The sequence below is a fragment of the Staurois parvus genome, unplaced genomic scaffold, assembly GCF_062004578.1.
Source record: "Staurois parvus isolate SC_StPar_1 unplaced genomic scaffold, SC_StPar_1.0 ptg000172l, whole genome shotgun sequence".
Lineage (NCBI taxonomy): Eukaryota > Metazoa > Chordata > Amphibia > Anura > Ranidae > Staurois > Staurois parvus.
The window spans coordinates 9,741,876-9,759,574 of NW_028317968.1; the positions used below are offsets into that span (position 1 = coordinate 9,741,876).

Consider the following 17,699-nt stretch of genomic DNA (forward strand, 5'->3'; position numbering starts at 1 on the left):
AAAGAAAGCTCAAGTCGTGGGAAAAAAAAGGAAATTTCATTTGGATGCAGTGTTGCACGACCCCGCAATTGTCAGTTAAAATAACGCAGCGCTGTATCGCAAAAAAATGGCCTGGTCAGGAAGGGGGCCATCCTCCATCCTCCATCAATGCAAAGGCAGCAGAAACACTTTGGGGAAACCATACATCTTTCCCACACACTTCCATTGTTTCAGAAAACACAATCTGCTTTTCATATGCAAAAAGATACATTCTTTGTGCATTGAGCCAGAGTGTAAGCATTAGGGAAAGCTCAAAAACAATGGTTGAAGTTTGAATAATCTCTCATGGGTCAAAACTGAGGTGTAGTGTTTTGGACACAAAAAAGACAAATAGCCTAGAGGTTACCTGCAATTCCCAACAGGAATGGAAAAACAAACCTTTTGTCTCTGGAGAATGGGTAGACATTCTTGGAATGAAGGGCTCCTTTTTGCTCAGCTTTTCAGAAATCAGGGTGAAATGGGAATGTAGTGTATTAGACAACTGGAGACAACACTGAATTGACAATTTTGTAAAAAAAAAAAAAGACAAAGTTGCTGGGATATATGGATATATTAGGCAGAAGTAAACATGCTGTCCCTGAAGCTGATGTGCTGAAAACACAAAAAATGGGAAAGCGTAAAAAGTTGAGCAGCTTTGACAAGGGCCAAATTGTGATGGCAAGACGACTGGGTCAGAGCAACTCCAAAACTGCTGCTCTTGTGTAAGGTTCCTGGTCTGCAGTGGTCAAGACCTGCCAAAACTGGTCCAAGGAAGAAAAAAAACAGTTTTTTTTAACTGCTTCCTGACCGTCCTATAGCAGAGCTACTGCTACAGGGCGGCAGGACTGTGCAAAATCATGAATATATATGTGATTTTGTATTTCTGGGTAGGGGGCACGCACACCACCCTGCCTGCGCCACCATTGGCAGCTACAGCTGTTGATCACCGGGTTCCAGCCAGAGATTCCCTGTCGGTACCCAGCGATCGCTGAGGAACACTGACAGAGGAGAGGTCTGTATGTAAACAATACAGATTTCTCCCCTGTCAGCACCAGCACACTGTTTTTCTTTTATCTGCTTCAGATGCGGACTGACCATTTGGAAACTCGGGCACTGCCCGAGGGCCCGGGGTCTGTAGGGGGCCCCATGAGATGCCCCTGGTACCTTTTTCATAGGCTTTTTTGAGTTTGGGCAAGGACACAGGGGCCCCATGATCCCCAATTGCCCGGGGGCCCCATGAGTTGTCAGTCCGCCCCTGCTCTGCATAGAAGAGCAATACAAAGCAGTGTGCTTACACAGTAAAGCACCCACAGACAAAATAGTAAAACATCACACAGTTAACCCTTTGATTGCCCAGATGTTAACCCCTTCCTGCCCAGTGTCATCAGTACAGTGGTTTTTATTAGCACTGATCACTGTATTAGTGTTATTGGGATGTCAGTGGCAGTCAGTTCCCCCCAGTGTCAAAATGCCCGCCGTAGTCCCACTATAAGTCGCTGATCGCCGCCATTACTAGTATTAAAAATTCCAGTATATATACCGCCATTTGTAGATGCTATAACTTTCACATATTGGGATTTTTTTTGTAGCAAAGACATGTAGCAGAATACAATTTGGCCTAAATTTATGATGAAATCAGATTTTTTTTACTGGATATGTTTTATAGCAAAAAGTAAAAAATATTGTTTTGTTTTTTTTTCAAAATTGTCGGTGTTTCTCGTTGATGCAAAAAATAAAAAACACACAGGCGATCAAATACCACCGAAAGAAAGCTCTACTCGTGGCAAAAAAGGACATAAATTTAATTTGGGTGCAGCGTTGCATGACCACGCAATTGTCAGTTAAAGTAACTCAGTGCCGTATCGCAAAAAATGGCCTGGTCAGGAAGGGGGGTAAATCCTTTGGAGGGCAAGTGGTTAATACATTCTCATGTATTTACAGACACCTCAAACAGTAAATAAATAGCACAAAACACAAATCCTTTAACCACTTGCCTACAGGGCACTTATACCCCCTTGCTGCCCAGGCCAATTTCCAGCTTTCAGCACTGTCACACTTTGAATGACAATTGCGCGGTCATGCAACACTGTACCCATATGAAATTTTTATCATTTTTTTGAGACAGATAGAGCTTTCTTTTGGTGGTATTTAATCACCTCTGGGATTTTTATTTTTTCTTAAACAAACCAAAAACCACTGAAAATTTTGAAAAAAAAACTTTTTCCTTAGTTTTTGTTATACAATTTTGTAAATACGTGATTTTTCTCCTTCACTGATGTGCACTAATGAGGCTGCAGTGATGGGCACTGATAGGCTGCACTGATGGACACTGATAGGTGGCACTGATGAGGAGGCACTGGTAGGTTGCACTGATGGGCATTGACAGGCATCACTGATGGGCACTGAAAGGCAGCACTGATACACGACACTGATATATGGCACTGATAGGCAGCACTGACTGGCACTGTTGGGCGGCACTGACTGGCACTGTTGGGCAGCACTGACTGGCACTGTTAGACGGCACTGACTGGCCGCACTGACTGGCACTGATAGGCGGCACTGATGCACACTGATAGGCGGCACTGATTGGCACTGATAGGTGGCACTGATTGGCACTGATAGGTGGCACTGATTGGCATTGATAGGTGGCACTGACTGGCACTGATGGGTGACATTGAAAGGCAGCTCAGATGGGCACTGATATGTGGCATTGATGTGCACTGGTATGCACTGATATGTGGCATTGATGTGGCACTGATGGGCACTGGCACGTGGCACTGATGAGCACTGACTGCTGGCACTGATGGACACTGACAGGTGGCACTGCTGGGGCTACACTGATCATCAGGGCACACTGATCATCAGTGCCCTGATGATCAGTGTAGATGTCCCCTCCACGGAAAGCCGAATACCGGCTCTCCTCACCTCTCAGCGTGACAGCTCGAGAGGAGAGAAATGCCGATAACCGGCATTTCCCTGTTTACACGTGATCAGCTGTGATTGGACACAGCTGATCACATGACTAAGCCGACATCTTCGGCTCTTTCCGTGATCCGCTGTGTCCGAGGGACACAGTGCACCGGCGATCGCTCCCTGAGCTGCGCATGCGCGGTGAGAATGGAAGGACGTCATATGACATCCTATCAGAACAAGAGAACCACCTTGCGCCCATCATTGTACTATATGGCGGGCGGAAGGTGGTTAAAGTGTAAGTGCACATTTAATATGCTTACACTTATTGGACAATAATGCCTGTCTCCAACGGCCTTTAAAAGCTATTTGGTGGGGGAAGAGGCACAAACATCAGGGTCCAATTAATATAATTACAAGAAGTATTCAACACAAAAGCAAACATTTATTATATTGCAGCTTACTAATTCTTAGATGTGATGGCTGCATTAGTTATCTTTTTCAGGCTTTCTTTCCCTTATTTTTACTTAGTGATCTGGCCGGTATGTCTGTCATATTTCAAAAGAAAAATCTCTCCTTCAGATATAACAGAGTGTTGAGACAAACCATTTACAACCGACAGGGGTGCTTACAATGATCAGCTTTTATTTATGTAAAACCTGTATCCCAAAAAGGAAAAAACAACTGTTGTTATGCTAAAGAAGTGTGAGCTGGAGTTAGGCCTCAATTTCTTAGTAACTCTAAATCAGCGGTTCTCAACCTGTGGGTCGCGACCCCTTTGGGAGTCGAACGACACTTTCACAGGGGTCGCCTAAGACCATCGGAAAACACATATTTCCGATGGTCTTAGGAACCGAGACACCGCTCCTCTATCCAGGTGTGGGCGGGATGACATGCCGTCCCTGTCATCTGGACACACCCCCAGAATCAATCCTCGCCAGTGATTGGCCGCCGGAACTGAAGCTCAGGAGAGGCACACAGGCGGCCAATCACCGGCGAGGAGGTGAAGTTTGGAGAGGAGGAGCTGAGCGGCACCGCGAAGATCGAGCGAGTGAAGAGGAGGAGAGCGGCCGGAGAAGGAAGACATCTGACCGGTAAGTGTCTGTACCATGGGAGAGGGAGGGAGCGAGCGAGCCCAGGCTGGAGCAGGGGTCAGCAAGGTAAGTATAATTGGTGTCAGTGGGAGGAATAGTGCCCAATCATTGGTGTCATTAATACCAATGATGGGGCACTATTCCTCCCCCCACTGACACCAACGATGGGGCACTATTCCTCCCCCCACTGACACCAACGATGGGGCACTATTCCTCCCCCCACTGACACCAACGATGGGGCACTATTCCTCCCCCCACTGACACCAACGATGGGGCACTATTCCTCCCCCCACTGACACCAACGATGGGGCACTATTCCTCCCCCCACTGACACCAACGATGGGGCACTATTCCTACCACTAATACCAATGATGGCGCACGATTCCTCCCATTGACACCAATGACGTGGCACTACTCCTCCCACTGCAAAATTACAGTTATGAAGTAGCAACGAAAATAATTTTATGGTTGGGGGTCACCACAACATGAGGAACTGTATTAAAAGGTCGCGGCATTAGAAAGGTTGAGAACCACTGCTCTAAATCTTTTAGTACATATAACACTCCCCTCTCCCCAGATTACTGATGCTGCTGTTGAAAGGTGTCCCCTGTGCTCATTCATCCAGAGTGCAGGCAATCTCATACAAGAGGTGCATTACTGGCCAGATCACCAGATGAAAATAGAGGGAAAAAAGTTAAAAAAAAAAAGAAAACTAATGCAGCCGCCACACCCAATGACTGTTAAGTGGCAATATATAAAATTTTAGATTTTTGGTTTTGTGTTTATCATCGCTTTTACTAAAAGTGTGTGAGTATAACCTGCGCAGATGACGCTCCTGATGACGTCATACGACGAAACATATAGAGCGGGGCATGATAGCGCTACACTTGTCCTCTGAGAAGGAATTGCTTTTAGCTGCAAAAGTTTGGGCACCCTGCAGAGTTAATATCTTGTATTAACTCTGCAGGGTGCCCAAACTTTTGCAGCCGCCATTTTTTTGTTTTCTGTTATTTTGAAAGTGTAAATGATGGAAATAAAATCTAACTTTTGATGACATATTATAAGAATGTCTAATCTGTAATTTGATGCCTTTTGGAGATTTTTCCATCTTTCCTCGGCTTCTTTATGCACATTAATACAAATTTTTAGCTGGGGTGCCCAAACTTTCGATCCCCACTGTATATATCTATATATATATAGTTTTATACAATTTCACTGTATACACAGTTTCATGGCATTGTATATGTCCTATTGTTAGCACTATTGTCATTTAAGCACCTTGCATGTACTTGGTTTAATTGGTTTATTTGGGATTTAGTCACTGGGGAAGAGGGATATAATTGCCAGCCCATGGGGCATTTTAGCACATGCACATTTGTGGGGACCCTTTGTGTAGTATGGAGTTCATTCATTTAATTAATTATTTAAAGTAGTTTTTGGAAGAGGCAGCACAGCAATTTTTATGTTTTCCTAAAACTGTGCTTACACTTAAAATAGTTGGGCTAAAGGGTCTGTTATTCTCCACTCTGATCCAGTTTATCATTTTGTACTGCGTTTTTGGGTAACATATGCATTATCTTTCCATTGCACTGCTTTAGTCTTTTTTTTCTCTCATACTGTATCTATGTCCTTATGTATGTTTGTACTCTAGTATTTGCCTGAATAAAAAGTTACTTGACCTAAAATAGTTGTGCTGCCCACATAAACCATTTGAAGTAAAATATAAAATGTAATATATGACCTGTTGCTACAGGCAACGTTTACTTTTACTTAAAGGAGAAGTACTGCCAAAGTTCTTTTGGCTGTACTTCTCCTGTGAATCAAAGAAATGCAGTTAGTTCTGTACACCTGTGACCTGTTTTCAGCTGACAGCGGGCTGAAGCCCACTGTCGGCTGATGTCACTCAGCCAGTCCAGGCTGGAAAAAGAGCCTGGAGTGGCACCTGGCCCAGCCTATCAGCGATCAGTGGTCAGAGTTCTCACACTTAGAGCCGGGAGGGGACAGATGCAGCATCGGACCAATGCTACATCCACCTAGGTAAGTATTACATAAAAAAACAAAACCCATACTTCTCTTTTAACACTGCTGTTAAAATATGCCATACCACAATTTAGACTCTTGGCGCTGGCGCCCCCCGGCCCTTTAAGAGTTTCAGAAACCGGGAGGCGAGGCGGGGTTTTAGGGTCATGTGACCGCCGTGATTCGCCGTCACGGCGGTCACATGATCGGAAAAGGTCCCAATTGAAAGAGGAGATCGGGACCTTTCCGGGAGTAGCGGACATATGTGCTGGGAGCGCACACCACGCGCTCTCAGCACATATGTATTTTTTAATTGCACGCAAATATGCGGCCGCTCGGCGTCAAGGCCCAGACGCCAAGAGGACGCATATTTGCGTGCGATCGGCGTCGAGGGGTTAAAGGGTAAATGTAAGAGTTACACAACATATTTTTGTTTCTGTAGCTCTACAGAATGCATATAAAACATGGATATCTGTGTGATAATAATTACGGAGGATCCTTTTCTTCTCTATCCAAACAAAATGGAAAAAGTTTTGGTTGAAATTCCACAATCAAGCAAATATGATAATAATGGCAATATCAAAAGGATTAATTCATAAGATAGGATAAACAAAGCAGGATGGGGGAGTGGTAGAAAGGTGTGCATGAGCAGGCAGGGAAGCAAATAGTAAAGAAAAAAGAGAGAAGGGGGGGGCAGAAGAGGGGAAAGATGGAGAAAAATAAAAAGTTGGGTCGTGGGGAAAAAAAGGGGGAGAGGAAAGAGGGCTGGGGATAGAGCATAGGGGTCCAGGTTTCTAAATAGCTAAAGCAGATAAATAATCAAAAGATTATTGCATAGCCATATGTTGCATATTGGGTTTTTGAGGAATATTGGGTTTATGTTTTATTTTATGATCACTAATATTAATTGATGTTCACTTGTTATGTTTATATAATTTTTGGCTCACTTGTAATAATTGAGGTAATTTTGGATTAGTGCTGCAGCTGTCTTGCTTTGTTAGTTGTTTATTGTATATCCAATATTGTGCAAGCTGCTATCTTTGTTTTTATATTGTTCTTCAACGAGAGCAGTTTCACGTTTTTCCAAGTTTGTTTTTGAGATACTAAGGTTTCTGCTGCTGTGGTACTCATTTTCATATCTTGATATGGGTGTTTGAATATAGGGCTTCACGAAATTTCAACACAGATGGGGATTTTAGTTTCAGAAGAGACGTTTAAGAGTGATATGGGAGAAGTTTTTTGAGGCTTAAGAACTTAACGGTCTCAGAGATCCATGCTGAATGGGATGCTGCTTTCTTAGAGAAATATTGTGCGTATCAGAGAATATGGTGCCATGTAGCTTAAAGTGGGATGTGAGCCCACAAAAAGGTGAGACAGAGTTAGAGGACTGGTTTAAATATTAAAAACCAAGCAGGCATTGATTTTCTCTGATTTTTGGTCCAAAAGAAAAAGAAAAAAACTCTCTATTATTGATGAGGAAATTAAAGGATTAAGAGATAATTATCCCCTCATGAAGAGGAGGAGGAACACCAAGTGCATTCAGAGAATTGGAAAAAGACTTTAAAAACAGAGGAGTATGAACAAGGAATTAAAAAAAAGAAAGAACTATAATAGAAATGTTTCAGATTATAAATCTGATATTGTTTTTAGTAGACAAAATAAAGTGGAGGCATGTGAATCTGGTGTCACACAAGAAGTGGAAAATGACAAAAGTGAAAGTAGGTCAGAATATTGGAATATTGGGAGAAATGAGAACCCCCTTGGGGGATTTGGACTCACAATGATTAATAACGCCCTTATAGATGGGATACTAACAATAAGGGAAATTCTTATAGACCCCCTATTAGAAAACACATAGATTTTAAACTTTTGCTGTTCATACAGAAGGGAGCATCATATGAAGGAGACACATTTCTGTACATAAAGGCTTCCTTCCTTTAAGAGATATGGAGGAGGATGATTATAAGAGACCTTGGGTGAGAGAGGAGAGAACATATTACAATGCTCTACCCCTCCCCCCAAAATTCTTATCAGAGCAGATTTGGCAAAAGATATGGTTTTAGATCAGGCCCCGGAAGACAAGATACTTAGGGTTTTCCCAGATTAAATCAAAATCAAAAGAGGGTAAATGAAGAGGCACTAGAGGAGGGAGGAGACTCCAACCAAAAAAAGAAAAAGGTTGTAGTGGGAACTGGGATATTTAATGTAAGTGGAGTTGACTTGACAATAGATGAAAAAAGTGTTTTATGCAGCGGGCTGAAGTTTGCCCCCACTCGTAGGGTTATAAGTTCCAAACTTTTATGGATGTTCGGAAATATATCCAGAAATTAAACGCAAAACATTATCTTGTCCCTAACCCTGTCAGAAATGAAAGGAAAATTGATGTAGCAGGTGTACAACATTCAAATCTTGCCAACACTTCCTTTTAAACCCTCCTTGAACAATTTCCCCCTCCATTAGTGTTTTCAGAGACTTAGTCTTAAGGATTTAGATAACCTCAAGGTGAAAAATACACATAAGGACCTAATTCTGGATAAAGGAATACTATGTGACAGGAAGAATTTGGCTATATGAGCTGCTGATAAGGGGGTAGGTATAGCAGTCCTGAATAAGGAAGGCTATGCCTCTGAGATGTTGAGAATGTTATCAGACCGGGAGACATGCATTCCTCTCAATAGGAATTCAACAACTACCTATAAAAAGGTATTACAATTGGTTAAAAGAGGTTATAGAGAATGAATATTAGACAAGAAAGAAAACACTTTTTCTCATCTCTACAGCCTCATGTATACCCGTAGTATACCTGTATTATTGTTTTTTCCAAAGGTACATAAAAACCTCATACACTCTCCTGGCCGTCCGATTATTAGCAGGATTGATTCTGTCACAGTCAAATTAGGGAAGCATATTGATCATTTCTTATAGCCCTTAGTTAACAGAGTACCTTCATAGTTGAATGCTATTAGACACACTATTAATATTTTGCAAGCTACAGGATTTCAATGGGGCTACCTGTTGGTAACAGCGGATGTGGCTTCCTTGTACACCAATATTTCACATGTATTCGGGCATCAAGCAGTTGAATATTATTTGTATAGGCATTACAATATATCGGACATTCAGAAAAGGTTTATTATGCATTTTTTGCCGTTTCCTACCACACATAACTGCTTTTTGTTTGGGGGTTAATTTTTTTCTCCAGAACAGGGGAGTTATGATGGAGGCCATGTTTTCCCCAGTGTGGCCAATCTTTTTATGGCCAAATGGGAGGAGGATGTCATCTATGCTGGTTGAAGACCTGAATAAGTCCCTTGGAAAAGGTGCATAGATGACATCCTCCTCCTTTGGAATGGACATGAGGTTTTGCTGAGACTTTTGATGTACGAGCTTAACAGTAATGGTTGTGGGATCTCCCTTAGTTATAAGATGTGTGATAAAGAGATTCACTTTTTGGATGTAAACATTTCTATAGAAGAGGATAAAATCATTACCAGCACTTTTTTAAAATGCAGACTTTAATGCCTTCATTCTTTTGGGCAGTTTCCATAATCGATAGATGGAGTAGTGCCGAATATAATTGATCAACCAATTAAACCATCTTTTTTCCATAGTTTAACAAGTTTTCACCTGTATAAAAATGTCCTGTTTATCAAGTCAACCAGTTGAGTAAAAAGAAAGCAAATTTGTTTCAATCCACTACCACTCTAAAGTATATTCTATTAAACATGTGCCTCCACCAAAGTATTATATCTTCTCAAGTGCCCTTGTGGCTTGCAATATATGGGGAGGACTACACAGGCTTTAGGTGTCCACTTGATCAAACACATTGGCAACATTAGGAGGGGATTTAAAGGACATAGTGTAACTAAACAGCGTTCCACATCTTAATAAGTGATTTAACAGTACTGATTGGCATATTCAAGGCTTTGGACATCTTTTTATGTCCTTTTCCATCTTTATAAAGTTCCATTACCTTGTTACGCAGGACTTTTTACAGTTATTTTCTGATCCCCTATCTAGCCTATTCAGTACTTCCACATAAGAGCTAACAAACTCATTGACTATTTATACATTTAAAAAGCCACAGATGTAAGACATTATTCTCTAATTGGCATTTTAACCCGTGTGTGTCACCTTGTGTGTCTGTACCAAGGCCAAACATTCCAGAGTATGTACACTTTTGATCATGGCCATTTGGGTGATTTCTGTTATCATTATGATTTAAAAAGGAGCCAAACAACTATTTGATAATAAATGGCTTCATATGATCATCATCCATTAATAAAAGCATTTTTTTATCATGATCAGTCATATTTTCAATATCAATGCCAAAATTTCACAATGTCTGCCAGGGTATGCAAACTTTTCAACACAACTGTATTTTTTTATTTATTAATATTATTTATGATTAAGATGAAGTCCTCAGAATTCAGCATACATTAGTTGTGTACCCTGTTAAGCAGAGTCTATTGAGCATAATATTTAGGTTATTTTTTTACTATTATTTAAAAATTTTTGTGGATGATGGAAGATAATTTAAAGATGTTTTTAATGATAAATGATTAAAATTTTGCAATAGTTTGTTTAGCAGCTAGTAATACATAAGTAGCTAATTTGAATTAGTTTGGGTGAGGGCCAGAAGTTGAAGCTGGAGAAATGTAAACCAAGGGTCTCTTGGGAAGGGGCAGTTAAGCTGGGAATAAATTATACAGATTGGTTTAGAAGAGAGGTGTATGGTAGCAGATGTTTTGAAGATAGAAAGCTGGGAAGGCCCCTGCTAGCAAACACAGAGGTATATATATATATATATATATATATATATATATATATATATATATATATATATTTATAAAAGCTGTCCCTGTGGAAAACTTTGGGTGACTCCAAGCCAGGATAATATAATGGGTTTCCCAAACATCATGGAATCAAAGGCAGGTGTAGTGAAAGAAGTTTGCTAACATTTTTAGTGGTGTCCCCTATTTTTAATGTGCTCTGCATTAAAGGGCTCACGGATAGGGCCTAGATTGGGGTCACTGAGGGGTCACTGGGGAACAGCAGAAATTTTAAATTACTTTTTTTTTAGCTTAAAGCTACCCTGTCAAAACTTTAAAAAATTGCAGGTAAAAGCAATGAAATTTCAAGTATTTTAAATGCTTTCTTACAGCATTTTCCTTCCAATAAACTATTTTTATTGACCTGCAATGTGCATATGAACTTGTTAGGAAATCATGCAGGCCATAGATGGGTCGTTTATCGGCCGAATTTTCGTCCGCATGAAAAATCGGCCGACAATCACGTCGTTAGTGAGGCCAGCCCATCGGCCGTTTTTCATGGATCTCCTCATTTATTTTTATCGGTCATGCTGGAAAATCCGCAAAAAACTGCCATTTTTCGTGGACATGGGTAGCAGCATCGGCAACGGGGCCAACCGATTTTTCGTTTATCCGATGAAAATTCGGCCGATAAACGGCTCGTCTATGGCCTGCCTTAGAGGACTCCAGGAATAGTCACTTTCCTAGCACAGCTACAGTCCCCCCTCCCTCCTGCCACAACATAGCCCTCTCAGGGGGAGTGACTATCTGTGCTGGCCCAGTGAGGGTGGAGACCCCTCACTTCTCCTCCCTAAATACATTTTTATCTAGCTGTCAGGGTAGGAGCAATGTGGAATAGTATAAAGTGTCACTTGAATGACAGCTTTGAGTCTGCTGGGTTTGCTGACATCTCATTCAATCTAGCAGTGCTCAACAGCAGCCTTCTGCCGTTTGGATGTCTATACAATTAATGCCTTGGTGACAGGGACACTTTAAGTACATCTCATGCTATTAAAGAAACAAGGTTACATCAGGAAGGTGATAGATTTGAACAGCAGAAATGCACAAACAATACATCTAGATTTTTGGCATGTAAAGCATTGCCTGTTGCCTCATGACCTCATTTAGTTGCCTGAATGCATATTACAACAATTTAGTTGTAAATTAACCAGCCTTCAATGCATTACATTATATTACATTTATTAACACTAGCGTATAGAACATAAAACCATTTAACATTGTGTATATGACATACTGTAATTATCTGACAAGCAAATAAACAATATATACCAGAGAGTAAATAAATATTTTTATGTCGATCCCATTATATAGATTACACAGGCTTGTGTATTAGTCCATCTTAGATAACACAGTTAAATATTAATAAGCACAGTATTGCCAGACTTTGAGCAAAAGCCCCAGTCTATCCAGTAAGTCATGTACAGTATTATTTTGTATCATAACTGACAAGCACTAGAGATAGTTCATACTAAAGAATGACAGTTGTATCAGTCTTAATTCATGGGGCGTTTAAAGTTTTATTTTGCCTAAGTACAATTTTAAAACAATTTTGGTCCATGAATATTTACCAGTTTGAACTGATGCATTGCATATAGCTTAAGAGCATCTGAAAAATAACTTTGGTCTGCATTAGGAAAATTGTTTAAAATCATAAGAGAGAAGTAGGGAATATGTAAATCTAACAACAGTCTATGCAAACCCCTGTGAAACTCATTTGAAACACATTTAATATCACAATAATGTCTCTTTGCAAATTGCTTACCATCATAATGGTAGTATACTTTGAAGGTGCAGAATACAAGTAAAATATGAGAAGAGATGCATTACTTGAAGGGCTTTATCTACTAAATAGGTTTCTGATTTTCAAATGTCATCAACCAAAGCTACAAAGGTTGAGGGAAAGACGATGGCTAGAAGAGAGAGCATAGAAATGGGCATCCTGGCACATATACAGTATATGTACATGATCAAGCTTACACTGGTTATAGACATTAGAGAATGGTCAGACATACTGTGCACAATCTGAATTTCTCATACTGTATGTTGTGCCAGCCTAGCACTTAAATTCCAACTATGCCAGCAGATAAAAAACACTATACTTAAATTGTTCTCCCTACAGTCCATTCTGCTACACAGTGAGGCAACTACATGATGACATTTAGGACCCATGCTGTCCAGGAATACTGCAAGACCTGTCTGGGGTCAGGGATAGGGTGGTCTCTAGCCAGTGTGATGACACACCTCCAGGACTCAGTGGAAGTTGGTTGAAAAATGCTGTGTCAACCTGAAAGAGAACAGGCACTGGATCAGGGAGTACTAAGTCTACATGGAAAACAAAGAGAACCAAGCACCCCCCTGGAACTTTGAAGGCAGAGAAAGAAAAATTGTCTACAAAAATGTTGTTGTTTTTTTTATTCAACCTGTTGGTCTGTTTTACTGACAAATTTGATGTATTTATAATAAAGAAAGATATTTTCTAGACAATTTTTCTTTCTCTGCCTTCAAGGTCCTGGGGGGTGCTTGGTTCTCTTTGTTTTCAACTGTTCTGTTGGGATGATGGCAGGATATAATTTGTTATGATCACTCAGCCCAGATTAAATCTATTGTCTAAATCTACATGGAACAGCACAGGAATGAAGGTAACCTATGCAACCAGAGCTGCTTATTTGAACATTCTGTTCCATTGCAATTTTTATTTTTACATAAATGTAGAGGTGCACTTTATCTGCTATAGTGTCCCTTTACTTTCAGTCTGGACACAAAGTATTTTTTCAAAAAGATGAACTTATTTAGATGATAACAAATAGTCCACTATAGGTGTCAACTTTGTTAAGGTTCCTAATGTTTGGTCTAAAATGACATTGTACAATTAAAGTGATGATCACAAAGATTCTAAGTTGTGTAAACAGCTGGTCTATGCTTTAAAGAAACCCTGTACTGGGAGAAATACAGAAGCTCCCAGTGCTATCCCACTTTGAAAAATGCAAGTTGCCTGTCTCTCTCTGATTTCAATACTGTGATACACTGACAAAGAGCAAGGCTGCAGAACAGAAGAGTCAATGTGAAGTCAAAACCTCTTGCTCTAAATATGTGACTTTGAAAGTACAGAAGCCACTAAATCATCTTGACAACCAGGTATTTCCAGGAATAGAGATGGAAAAATTATTGATTCCATACTTTCCCACTACAGTTGTCCTTTAACATGTCAGCGCACTTCCACAGTACTTGCCTAGTTGAGAATTATGGCAGCTTGGCCCCTCTGCCCACAGGCCCCAGGACACATCACAATTCTTAGGAGGCTACAGGACCAGTTCCATAGCGCTGCCACATGTGCAGTGGAGAGCTGGCTGTGAGGCTTCAAGAAGTTCCCATATCTAAGGTGCCGGCATTGGAGAGCAGAAGCCTGGCATAGAATTGGCTCCAAAGAAGACAGCTCTAGATGGTAAGGCTATTTCTTAAAAGTCAGCAGCTACAGTATTTGTAGCTGCTGACTTTTAATTTTTTAAAAACATAGTTCCTCTTTAAGACAGGAAAAATTCAAGTAATCTGCTGAAAATGGTAAGGAGCTTAACCATTTAACCGGCCTTATGCATATATGCAGCCTCTTGGTGGGTGGGCCTCAACCCTGAGACATGTAATGTAAAACACATTATTGTGCTGAGAGCACTCCCTTCGTGCTCCCAGCACAGTAACTGTGTCAGGAATGGGCTCAGCACAGGTGGTGCTGGGGCTCACCTGCCTTGTGGGCTGCAGTACCAGTGCTGGCCAGTGGGTGCTCTCAACAGGCAGAATCTCACTCCTGCAATCAAGCCATCACCTGAGGCTGATTGCAAGAGGTATATTTAAGCAATGGCCAGGCCTGCAGTCAGTGCCTTGGTGTTTGTTCCCATGAGCTCCTGTACCTGCATCCTGTCTGATATTCCTGCCTGATATTTCTGACTGATCTGGACTCTGTTAGAACCCTGCCTGCACCGACCCGGGCTATTCCTGACCACTCTCCTGCCTGCTCCTTTGTACCTTGTCTGCCCGATAGTTACTGACCCGCCCTGCCTGACTACGTTTGTGTTGCCGCACATACTGGGATCTGTTGGAGGTTTGGTTCTTGCACTGTGTGTTTGGGTGTACTGTGTAGCTTTTAATAAATGATATTGTTTTACACCATACTTGAAGCCTGCGTTTCCCTGTGTCAGTCCACACATCTCTAGTCATACCCGGAGTCCTGACAAACTGGCAGGTGCTTGAAAGCTCCCCATACATACTTGCGATCAGGAACGTTCCGATCATGTGACAGCTGTGACTGCCAATCACAGCGGTCACATGATTGGAAAACCCGTCTCCACCTCCCAGTATTTAGAACCTCTCAAAGGGCCGGGAGGCAGTGGCAAGGGGTTAATATATTGCACAGCTTGAAAATGGTTCTTTTTTAAGTTATGTGAATTTTATATTAAATGCATGCGTGTCCAAGCCCTGAAATAAACAGTTCTCAACTCGCAGATGTTTTATCTTTCAAGTTTCTGCTTGGTGCATTTACCTTACATCTCTATCAGCTACATCCTTTCCAGAAATGTGGGTGTGAGGTGCTGAATCTTTTAGATTTTTGGGTAGAATCTTAATGTAGAAGAGGTAATAGAAGCCCCAAAACACATTGTCCAATACATTGCAAACACAACACTTTCAACACATTGTTTGGAACTGCTGGCCATACACATGGCAATATCTCAGTCAGTTTCAGCCACTTTGGATCCACTGAGAACTGTAAATACATTTCAAAGAAAACACTTTTACTGATGACTGCAAGCAATCTACCACCCATGAGTTTGATAGCTCCCCAGACTTTTGGAGCTTGTGAAGTCAAAGCAAACACAGACAAATTGTAATTTGAAAGCACATTAGGCACACACAATATGACAAATATTTAGGTATATCTTTTTTGCTTTTGTGTAGCTTTTGTGTGCCTAAATTTTATTACATTTTTCATAATTTACTGTATTTTCAGAAACAAAACCCATCTATTGATTAAAAAGCACTGTCAATTTGCACTAACATTACTGTCTTTATAGTTGGAATGACACCTTCAATAAAGAGAAGCTGAAGGAAAACTGTGATTGAATTAAAATTTAATTTACACAGGAATAAAAGCTATAGCAATTTCCTAGAAAGTGATCAAATTTTACCATCACATTTGATTAGGATAATTTTGATTTCAACTCCTTCTAGTCAATCGTCATCCTCTTTTTATGTTTGACTGCTCTGCAGTTTTCACAAAAAGTGGAACTGAAAATTCTATAGGACCTAGCAGTGGGGATCTCTGTAATGTTGCATGTTTGTATGAATAAATGAACTGAAATTCATAAGGAATTTAGACCCCCTTCACTTTTCAGTTTGTTGTGTTGCAGCCTGATACTACAGTTGTTTAAATTTTTTTTTTCTTAATAATATACACTCAGTACCCCATAATGGCAAAATAAAAAAAGAAGAAAATGTTTGCAAATGTATGAAAAAGATAAAACTTTAATATCTCTTTGGCATAAGTATTCAGACCCTTTGCAACAACATTTGAAATTTAGCTCAGGTGTCTTCCAATTCTTTTGATCGTTGCTGAGATGTTTCTACTCCTTGATTGGAGTCCACCTGTGATAAATTACACTGATTGGATATGATTTGGAAAAAGGCACACATCTCTCTATAAAAAGGCTCACAAACGACAATGCATACTGTATCAGAGCAAAAGCCAAGAAGTCAAAAGGAACTGGCTGCAGAGCTCAGGGACAGGATTAGTGCAAAGCACAGATCTGGGGAAGGCTACAAAAACATTTCTGCTGCACTGAAGGTTCCCAAGAGCACAGTGGCTTCCATAATTCTCAAATGGAAGAAGTTTGGCACAATTAGGACTCTTCCAAGAGCTGGCTGCTTAGCCAAACTGAGCAATCAGGGGAGACGGGCCTTAGTAAGAGAGGTGACCAAGAACCCGATGGTCACTCTGACTGAGCTGCAGAAATCCTGTGTGAAGATGGGACAAAGTTCCAGAAGGACAACCATCACTGCAACCCTCCACAGATCTGGGATTTATGACAGAGTGGCTAGATGGAAGTCTCTCATCAGTGCAAAACACATAAAAGCCCACTTGGAGCTTGCAAAAAACAACAAAATTTAAAAAAATTAATGGGGGTCTGAATACTTTATAAATGCACTGTACAACCACAGTCATTTTTTAAAGCATCATTGTTGCTGTGCCTAGGCTAAGATGATGTTATCAGTCTGCTGCAAGAAAACAATTTGTTTCTCTTTACTCCCTTTGTAATAACTCAAACAGTGAGAAGCTACAGCAGGGGGATGATCAATGCCAGATATCTGTGAAACAAACTGCACAGGCACCAGGATTTATATGAATATGTTATCATGGAGTCAGCATCTCAGTCCAGAAATTGGATGCTGATTTAGGATAATTGTCTGAACAAAGACAGAGTTGTCATTCTGATGATAAAAGCAGTTTAAAGTGGATGTAAACCATAACTGGATGACATTAAGTTTGCTAAAGCACTTTGTAGCATAAACAATTGACATGTATTTTTGTTTTTTTTAAATACTAAGTTTCTCCTTTTTTCATACTTTTTTCATCTCAGTGTTGCTAATCTCCTGCACCCTCTTCCAGTCACTTCCTATCTAATTGCATTCACTCCAGTGTTTGCTGCACATCATTGGACCAGCTTCCTGACAATGACAATGATGGACCATGCCAAAGGAATGTATACAGAGTGACAAGACAGAAGCACAGTTGGGAGAAAGATGTTACCCCATAACAGGAAGTGCCTGAACTAAAGCCTTA

General features: G+C 40.7%; 1 protein-coding gene across 1 annotated transcript in view; it reads right to left on the minus strand.

Moving 5' to 3' along the window:
• The window catches only part of LOC149462635 (uncharacterized), a 460,266-nt gene that overhangs the window by 83,446 nt on the left and 359,121 nt on the right, over positions 1–17,699 (minus strand). The gene's annotated exons all lie outside the window — the stretch shown is intronic.